Source organism: Setaria viridis, chromosome 5, assembly GCF_005286985.2.
Source record: "Setaria viridis chromosome 5, Setaria_viridis_v4.0, whole genome shotgun sequence".
NCBI classification, from domain to species: Eukaryota; Viridiplantae; Streptophyta; class Magnoliopsida; order Poales; family Poaceae; genus Setaria; species Setaria viridis.
Window position 1 is genome coordinate 8377891 of NC_048267.2, and position 10962 is coordinate 8388852.

General features: G+C 40.9%; 1 pseudogene; it reads left to right on the top strand.

Annotated features, from left to right (window-relative positions):
* The first annotated feature begins 274 nt into the window (after positions 1-274).
* Positions 275-8921, top strand: LOC117855970 (aspartate--tRNA ligase, chloroplastic/mitochondrial-like; annotated as a pseudogene).
* Positions 8922-10962: the final 2041 nt, after the last annotated feature.

A 10962-nucleotide genomic window follows, 5' to 3' on the forward strand; every position in this document is an offset into this window, starting at 1 on the left:
GGTGGAGAAGCACTTTGAGAAGCCCTACCAAACGGGGCCTTACTTTTGTTTTCAATCTTATGGATAGATATGCAATTCAAAGATGGAGATGCTAGTTCAGACTTCAGAGAGCATATGTGGCTTGAGTTATTTCAGGTAACTATATATGCTATAGTACGTTGTGTTCTACTTTCTGCTGTGATTGTTCCTCCTGCAAATTGGTGTAATTGGTGTCTCCTCAAGCTAATAGGATATTAATCTACATGTGCAAAAATTTGTGCTGCTTTAGTGGGTTCAACGCCTCCAACTGAACACCGTTCGGAGCATCATATGCCTCAGCCAAACACACAACTCAGGTTATCAAATGCTGTCGCACTCGCACTCCACTCAAGTTGGTGGCGCTCTGCATAAGAACAGAAAAGGCTGTCTTGTGTGCCTAGTTCTGAATTTGAGAGGCTTTGTACGTAGACCAGGAAAAAGAGGAACTGTCGGCTACGGTCTGTAGCTGCTCGAAGGCGTAACCTTGTCCTTAAGATTCGTGCGGAAGGAGCATCTCCCCTCTTCCTCGAATTCTCAAGTCCAAAACCCCACTTCCCCAATCCCGCTACCTTCCCCATCTCCGGTCTCCGATGGCGTCCTCCCTCCTCCGCGCCTAAAGCCCAGGCCATCCGCCCTGCGCCTCCACCGCCTCCTCCCGCTTTCCACCACCTCGGCCTCGGCCTCGCCCGCCGGCCCCCGCGCCCCAGCTCCGAACCTTAGCGGCCGCGGCAGCCACCGACGCCGCAGCGAGCCCGCCGGAGGAGGCGGCGGCGCCAGCGGAGGCTGGTGCGAAGGTCGAGAGGCTGCAGCCGCTGCAGTGGCCGCCGAGGGACGCGCTGTGCGGCGAGCTCGGCGCCGGGGACGCCGGGCGCAGGGTGCGGCTCTGTGGATGGGTCGCGCTACGCCGCGCGCACGCCGGGCTCACCTTCCTCACCCTGCGCGACAGCTCCGGAATGGTGCAGGTGGGTCGTTTTTTAAGTCGTGGTGGCTGCGTTAGTGATGGTTTCCTGCAGTGCTGACTATGCTGGGAGTTGTAATCGTTGTTAGCTGCTACAGTACGTTGTTTTGTGATATCGTATTTGTTAGCTCGTGATACATTGATGTAGCTGCTGCTTCTGTACAGACAAACTCGCAATTGATGTTAATTTCACATTTCCCCTAAAATTTCCACTGCTTGATGTGTGTTTTCTGGAATGATTGTTGCATCACTTATTCCTGTACTGTTAATTGTTGCGCTCGGCCACTAGCTTCAGCTATTGTTCCCTACCCCCAAGTGATCGGTAACCGCTTGCAGCTAACAGAAGGGCAATGGAGCAGCAGTTTGCTGTTATTAACGGCACTTGTCTTTGAATGATTTCTGCTCAGAAAGTGTGTACTTCTACGGTTGCTTATGTTTCCTTATTGTGCTTGCTACTGACGCCAAATGATCTGATATCTTCTATAGCCAAACAAGTGTTCACATTACCACTACATTACTGGCAATTCTTGTCCTATCTGATTTGTGGCTTATGGTAAAACCGTCGGCATTGATTGGCATAGTGATAATTCTTACATGATTATGTATGTAGTTGTTATGGTTGTTGATGTTTATGTTATTATTGTCAAATGATCATAGGGGTTTTTATTTGGTACTTTGTGTAGGTGACAACATTGCCAGAGTACCCAGAAGTTTACAATATAGTAAACAAGCTGAGATTGGAGTCAGTGATTGCTGTTGAGGGGGTGGTCCGGCCACGCCCGGCAGATGCCATCAATGCAGATATGAAGACTGGGGCTATAGAGGTATTTGCTGTTACATAGCACCTAATTACAATTGTTTTGAGATCAATAAGCTAGAGGTGACTTTTCATGGCTTGAATTTGATATTTACATTATCTACTATATTAATATTTCTGTTTAAGAAGTCCCCATTTCCTTTATGATGTATGTTTTGGACATGCAAAATGTATGGGATAATTCATAATTTTTGTTGATTTGATTGGCATCAACTTTTCTATCTTCTTTTATGTTCACCCAGAAACCGGCATGATTCTAACTATATTGCCGATGTTGGTGCTTTGAAGGTTGCTGCAGATCGTGTTTTAGTGCTTAACTCAGTAACTCGTTCACTGCCATTTCCAGTTACAACTGCTGAAACTGTAAAAGAGAAGTTTCCGGAAGAAATTAGATTGAGGTAAATCATTTACAATCTATGCTCTCTGTCTCTACAAATTTGTTTTTGCACCTGCCTTTTTGGATATATGTGTAAGAATGGTGAATCACTCAAATTAGCCACACTTATCAAAATTGTGCTGATATGTGATTTGATGGTGTATTGAAGTACACATAAGACTTCAGGTGAGATAATGCTTATGCGGCTTAGGCATTGTCAAGCACTTATTCTAGCATACCTGATATTTGCTAACTATTGGGAGCATGGCATTTGTATTTGGTATAATAAGATGCATTGTGAATGCTATGCATAGATGGCACAAATTTGCATGATTGCCTATCATACTTTGTAACTGTGAGATTGCTGTAGTAATATTCACTTCAGTATACTATATGCTTAATTATGTTCATGTATATATTTGGATTTTATTCTTTTAAGTAGTAGCTTATTTGATATTGTGATGGAGGTGTGTAGATGCAGTTTCGTCAGGTTTGCCATCATTCTGACTATGCTAACTTGTAGCAACTTATTTAACTATGTCAAAGTAGTCAACCCAACCATTGGATTCTGCTGGACTAGGCTTCTTTCCACTGTCTGTAATTTGCTTCTTGACCTGCTCAACAACTCTGTTCCAGATATTAATGTTCTTGTCAAAAGATAGAGCATTCCTCTTAGCTGAAAGTTGATCGTATTGTTCTTATTCTTTTCTCCTTTTGGCACTTAATATTACTGTTATGATAAAAATTATATAAATGACGTGTTTATGCTCTCCCACTTTACGTAATGTGCTTTTCTGTAACTTCCTATCATCGAATATTTTAGTTTTAGAGTGCTGGACTTGCGTCGTCCTCAAATGCAGTCGAACTTGCGGTTGCGCCATAATGTTGGTAAACTCATTCGTCGTTACTTGGAGGATGAACATGATTTGCTGAGGTATACCGATTAATCTATTATTACACATTGATTTTACTTGAATTACCACAATATGTCCTACTTCTTGTCATATACCTGTTATTTTCATTTAGTAATTTAGTGCTAGATGGTCAATCTTAAATCGGGGCTCTAATATTTCAGCCTCTTATGGTAGCATCATCTTTAAAGTCTGCTATTGCTTGTATCTTTTAACAATGAATCACTAAATTTAATGCACCGCTAGTTGCTAGGACATCTCAACTACCATGAGTCCATGACTATAATAGCATTACAATTTCTACATTTTTTTACTACTTAACTTTAAAACCTTCTATTATTTCTGATCTAAAGTTACATGTTAAGGTAGATTGAAACTCCAGTTTTATCCAAGTCTACACCAGAAGGTGTTCGGGACTATCTTGTACCATCAAGAGTTCAGGTGATTAAGCTATGTACAACTTTTCTGTTTCTTCACTGGCAAATTTTCGTTTCCTCTGTTAAAAGACACATTATGCCCTTTGCAACTTTGAAGATTTAATGTCTTATGTCATGTTTGGACTTTGGATGTTTTTCTGCAAAAGCAACTTTGTCCAATATCGAATACTCTTGTCACAGTTTAAAATGAACATATTTAGTTACATTCTTCCTTTTTCATTGTGCTTGTTGACTCTGATGTTTGAGAAAATTACTTTTGAGGTTTTAGTTCTGGAAGACTTACCATGAAGTTCCTTTTTGGTGTTGCATTCACTTCTGTTTTTCCATTCTTTACGAAGTTGCTCCATTCGAGCATGTTACAGTAGTGTTTATAAACCATTCCAGCATTCCCTCTGTCCATCAACCTAAGGCGTATTTGAATTTGAAAATGTCGAACTCTATAACTTTTAACCAACAAAGTCAAATTATATACATTTTTAGTGTACAAATTCATAAAATGAATTATAAGATGATATTGATTTTCTATCATTTGATACTGTATTGCAAGATACTGTATCTCAAGTGAAACTAAGAGTTGAAATCTAGTTTTGAAGAGTTTCTCCTAGAAAAAAAAATACAACTTACACTGTTGGAACTTGGGACAGAGTGAGTACACATTATCATGCATCAGAAATATGTTGCAAGTAACTGTTGGTGGGTTGGTCTAATAGCTAGATGGTGGTGTTTCTTACCTTTTCAATTAAGTGCTACATGTTCCCTGATTTCTTCCAATATGGTTTCTGAAGCCAGGAACATTCTATGCTCTCCCTCAAAGCCCTCAGTTGTTCAAGCAAATGTTGATGGTTTCTGGCTTTGAAAAATACTATCAGATTGCAAGGTAATTGTGCTGTTTTCTAGATATAATTGTGCTTTTGCTTGTTTTACAAATTACAACTCTTCTGCCATTATCTATGTTTAGCATCCACAATTTTTTGCATATGTCAATGAGCTGATTTTTTTTAAATTTTTTATTTCCAACTCTTCCAGACTATAGGCAAAAGGCTCATGGCACATGCATATATGATCATATCCAGTTGGCATATAGTAGTATTAAACCAGTTAACTACTCTTTTAAAAGCTGCATTGCATGATTCTTATAGGTGCTTCCGGGATGAAGATTTGCGTGCAGACAGGCAACCGGAGTTTACACAACTTGATATGGAGATTGCCTTTACGTCAATGGAGGATATGTTGAAGTTGAATTAAGATTTGATGAGACATGTATGCTGGTTTTGACATACGTTTGCCCTCTTTCTTTCCTATCAAATTGAAACTTTATTTGAGAGTACCTGCCCCTTTGACCCTTGCCTGTCAGTGGTTGCCATGTGTTAACTACAAATAGTGTTAAAACATGTTCTTTTTTTTTTAAAAAAAATGAGACAATCTGTGACTCCATTTGCTGATTGTGTGAGTTAGTGACACATTAAATAGTTTTAGCAAATCAAGCTCTTGGTTCGTTGTTCAGAAAATGTCATTTTTTCTTCACTACCACCACTGTTTATGGTTGAATTAATGAATGATAGAAGAATTCATATTGCAGGTTTTTCAAGCGGTAGGAGATATCAAGCTGCCAAATCCATTTCCAAGGTTAACATATGCAGAGGCAATGGACTGCTATGGCACAGATAGGCCTGACCTTCGGTTTGATTGGGAACTGAAAGATGTGAGAATTTCTGACCTTTCTGCAGACCTTTGTAATTGTGATATTAATGATTGAAGTAGTTAACTTGTGTCCAGAATTCACATTAGCACTGTTTGTGCTGTACTCGTATTGCTGTACGGTTTTTTAGTGGTCTATCCTGCAGATCTTATGCTGCTTTTGCTATGCAGCATACACGTCGAACATGTGCTAAGAACTTTTCTCCTGGTTAATTTAGTCACAAAATTGATCCCCTCATTCTTATTTGGTCCAGGTTAGCGATGCATTTTTGGGAACTAGCTTCAAGGTTTTTGCCGATACATTGGAAAATGGAGGTATAATAAAGGCACTGCATGTTCCTGGTGGTGCCACAGTGTTTTCAAACACTGACCTAAAGAAAGGAACTGTTTACACTGAAGCATCCAAAGCTGGAGCCAAGGCCCTGCCTTTCCTCAAAGTTATGGAGAATGGTAAGACAAAAAAGTCTTTGCTCTTCTGTTAGACAAATTTTATGGCATTGCTTACACAATTGTTTTGTATATAAATTTATCTGCTTTCACAGGAGAGCTTGAAGGAATTGGTCCGCTGGTATCGAGTCTGAAACCTGAAAATAAAGAACAGCTTGTGGAACTTCTGGATGCAAAGGCGGGTGATCTTATCCTGTTTGCACTGGGTGACCGATCATCAACTAACCGGATTCTTGGCCGGTTAAGATTATTTATTGCTCATAAGCTGGAAGTGATAGACACGGTGAGTCACGAACTGAGGAATATCCTTATTGTTGATTTGTTGTATACATTACTCATGGCATATCAATGAGATGCTGTTGTTCTTTGACATTTTTTAATATATTTTGAGAATAGTTCTGTTTCTTCTTTAAACTCCTGACATCTACCTTTGCATTTTCTAGTCAGCACATTCAGTTCTTTGGGTGACAGATTTTCCAATGTTCGAATGGAACAGTGATGAACATAGATATGAGGTCAGTTGTTTTTAATCTTCTATCAGGGAATTATACTGCTTAATTATTTGTACTTTTCCAAACTAACATGGTTATTACTTACTGTTTCTGATCACATTATTTTAGACAGCTCTCTATACTTTGTATCTCGAAAGAGCTCGATATTATATCATGTTGGCACTTGACATTACACCATTAGTAGAACTTGGTGCAGTAGGTTATGACATTTTACCACCAGAATACCCACCATTATTGAAATCAGTCTTCAGAGTTTGTACATGTAATCCTAGCATGTTATGGTACGGCACACACACCAACAACAAACATATTGAAGACATACCACCAGACAATATGTTCCTTATGTTACATGCTAATGTCAATTGATTACAGCAGATGCCCACTGTTCTAAAATTAGGCCCAGTACAGTTAGAATTTGCAAGTCCCTAGAAGTAGCCTTGTCTGATTTTCTCTTTTCGGAGTATGCCTATTTTTCTGCATTTATGAACACAAGGCTCTACACCATCCTTTCACCACACCAAATCCTGAAGATATGAATGATCTACCATCAGCTCGTGCCCTGGCTTATGACATGATTTACAATGGCGTGGAGGTACATTCTGTTTTCATCTTTCTCAGTGTACATGCAAGCTAACTTTATATATTGCCTTAATCTCTTTTAGTCATATGATGCACCCTAAAGTTCACTATTACTACTGATCTTAGTTATTCATTTTTTTGTTTATTATTTTGCTTAACAAATTTTCATACCTTCTCACAGATGCAAGTCTCATCCAGCACGTGTTTCAGAAAAAAAGACTAATGCACACATTTTATTTACATATTTTACCCATGATCTATCGAATCGAGTAGCCCTTTGATTTCAAACTAATGTTTATTGTAGCATTAGACCTAGGATTTGACATAAACTTTGAATCAGGAATCTTAATCAAGTTACAGCTGAGGATACATATTGCATGCTGGCTGGCATTTGGACATATGAATCAATGTTCAATACAATTTATTTTTTATGAAGTACAAGCCGAGTTCTTATTTGATTTCTGTTGAGCTTTTCTTGGATACAATATGGGTCCCTAAATGAAGATAATATTCATAAATACTTACAACCTTGACCTTACACATGGTAACTCACTTCTTTATTGAACTGCCTGAGTGTGTGCCCCCTTTTTCTTGTACTAGCAATAATTTGTCAAATATATGATATATCTGTGTTACTGAAATATATGCAAAAGATTGCTAGATTTAATGATGTAGAGATAGTTGAAAAATATACGAAACATCTAATATTTGGTCCTGTTATTAATAGATTGGAGGTGGCAGTTTGAGAATCTACAAAAGTATGTACAACAAAGAATTTTTGAGATCATTGGTATCTCACCTGAACAGGTATGACTTCATCTGTCTGCTTGCCCTTCATAAGTTCATGCCCCCATTATGGTAACAAGCATGCTTTTAGTTCTCAAATATCGCATACATTGCGTTAGGTGAAACTGAAAAAGGCAGTAATAAATTTGTTGAGAAGAGAATGTGTCCGGCTGCTACATTTTGCCTGCTTTTGCTCACTCAAAGCATAGCAAGGCATAATTCTGAATAATGACACGTTTAAAACTTTTTATGATAATTCATCACATGACTCCTTTTCTGCCCCTCCCCACCCTCACCCCACCCACCCAACTGTTTGGTTCATATATGTACCTCTAAATTCAGGAGAAATGCAAGTTCCCCAATGGGCTTTCATATGGCTGCATGTTAAACTGTTTACCAAGAGTGTGCTGGTAACTTTGATATTGTACTTGTATGGACAATTTGTTTACTTCAAGTACAAGGTATCAACTTATGGCACCCCAGGGAATTCGAATTTGTTCCTTGAATCTTTAAATAAAATGCTCCAATCAAGTTTTGACACTAATTGTTTGGCAGCCTTGAATGGCTTATTAGATGACCAAGTTAACAGAATCGAATTCACTGTAGGTGTTTATGTTCACAAATTTGATGGCTAAAGTAATAGAATCATCAGCATCGTAGGATAATGGTATCTGAACTGGCAACTTTCTGCGAACATTGCATTTTTTAGTCCAACATTCTGCTCAAGATTGTTAGTGTGGTGCTCATTATTTCGTGATCTCTTAACATATTGTTTCTTATTTCCAATGCAGGCAGAGGAGAAATTTGGCTACCTTTTAGAATCTTTTGACATGGGCGCTCCTCCACATGGTATGCGTGTTCATTGTTGTACTTCAAAAAAAAAAATCAATATTGTATTCAGTTTTACAGTTCAGCTAGCGTGCAGAACTATCTCTTGTGTTTCTGTTGTTTCACTAAGCTGTTATTGCCCTCATATCATAGCAGTCCTTTCAAAACAATTCCACTTGTCATATGCCTTCTGACACATTCTTGATTCTTTGATAGGCCAAGGCTCATGCTCACTATTCTAGAGCTATGTATATCATATGTTGCTGTACTAGTGTTTCTGTTTCCTTATTATTCTGGTGCATTGGACATTTTACTGACCCTCAGCAACTTAAGGATCTCGCCTTCCCAAAGCCTACTTCGTGAGACACTGTTCAAAAATTTGGGGGCTGAAGGACAGCTATAGTTGGTTCCAGTTCCTTCTATATTTTGAGCACATTCTAGTTTTCCATGGTAGGGAATGTGCTTTGTTTCACGAGAATTTTCTGACCCTGGAAAATCTATAGAAGATGCTAGACGCAAAGTTTTGGAAATATGGAATCGTGAGGGTTCCGATAGATGCTACGCGTTTGTGTACATGTTTGTCTCTGTAAATTATTTAACAGAGTGTGCATTTTTTTTTTTTGCAAAATGTGAACTGTAGTGTCCCGTTTGTTGCATAAATGACCGGGTTTTTTTTTTCGTGAAACCAAGATTTTTTCCAGGCATGCTTGGGAATACCTGGTAACAAACAGCTCAACTCCATTTGCTTGGAACACAAATCCTGTACCACGGTTACCGAAACATGCTTCATGTTTCACTGTCAGTTTTCTCACTACAGGTTTCGTAGACTCGTATATCGGTGATGTTTTACAGATCATCTGGATGAAAAGCGTTGCCATTTGCCATTGAAAAAAGTCCATTTTGCCTCCTTCAACTATCACGAAAGTCAGGTTTTGCTCCCTCAACTACAAAACCATATTACCCACCTCCCTGAACTCACTAAAACCGGTTATTTTTCCTCCCAAGGTGGTTTTATCCTAGTACTAAGCTGATCTAGCGTTGACTTGCTCAGATTTGATGAAGTTGGAGTTCGATATGAATATAGGAGTGTTCAATTTGGTAGAATTGGACCTTAGTCTGGCTAGATTTAGTAGTATCGGAGTGAAGGTAGAGGGGAATGGGCAGAGAACAGTGTATGCGAGCTCATCACGGGCAGCCTCCAACGTGCGCTGATGGACAGCTTGGATGACAATATGGATGAGGTCCTGCATGATGTTCTCCTCAAGTGGGCAGGCGGAGCTTGGCCACTCTGGAGCCATCACGGGTGAGGTGGGATGGTGTGTGGACGTGGACAGAGCACAGTTGTTGCCAAGCGCAGGGTGGAGGCAGATGTGGAGCACAGTCCCCCATTGTGGAGCGCTAGGAGGATAAGTGTATTCACGAGGCACGGAGCAGGGTGAGGCAGGCCGAAACAAGTCTGGCTCCGGCGGATCCACGACCATCAAGCTCGGGCCAAGGCGAGGGTAGAGGCTAGGCAAAGCTCACCGGGTAGTCGCGTGCGAGCCGAGGTAGATGTGCTAGCGCGTAGGTGGGGCTGCAACTGTCCAACCACCGTGGTTGAAAAGTTAAGCGGAGCAAAGACCCCTCTGAGCTGCTGGCGCAGGGCGAAGCTAAAGTCACTAGTGTGGAACAGCTCAAGGAGTGGCTTTCGGCTTGGGAGATATCGAAAAAAACGAGGGGATAGTATGGGAAAGAGAAGAGGTATGTGATTAAAAAATACTGACATGTGAGGCCCATTACCACATGTCAAAAACATTGCCATGCCAACGTGGTGTCAGCTCAAAAATGGTTTGATATCTGGTTTAGGGAGGTTTGATATTGGTTTTATAGTTGAGGGAGCAAAATATGACTTTGATAGTTGAGGGAGGCAAAATAGACTTTTTCCTTTGCCATTTTACCGAAGAAGGAAATATTTTTGATGGGCCTAAATATGTACCCATACGATAGTTGAGGGAGGCAAAATAGACTTTTTCCTTTGCTATTTTACCGAAAGAAGGAAATATTTTTGATGGGCCAAAATATGTACCCCATACAATCCGTCCGTCTGGCCCGGCCCATAAGCCACCTTGCCGTCTTGGGATCGCGAGGCGGGGGAGGGGAACGCGAGAGACTGGTTACTTGTTTCTCCAGACCCATCATCGGCGAGTGGGCGGGTGATCGTCTTCCCTGCGGCGCCGCCGGCGGGGCGGGTGATCGATCCATTCCATTCCATTGGACTCGGAGGCCAGAGAGGAGAGGGGACCACATCCCACAACGGTAGGCTCCTCGATCCCCTACTTTTCGGATGCGATGCAATCACTTTTTTCGTTCCCAGGACAAGTATTCGAAATCCTCAATCTCATGTGTGCTTCCTTGTTCTTGTTCTTTCTCGGCGGCGGAAAGGCGCGGGACGTGAACGAGAGGGACGCTATGTACGGGTACGGCTGTGGGGAAGCGGGACTGCGGAGCGGCACTGGGCGTTGCCGAAGCATAAGCATAACGAGGTTCACCGGAAGGCCGAGCCGGGAGCATATCGTCCCGCCAAATCAATCCACGTTAGAGATATGCGAGCTTCCT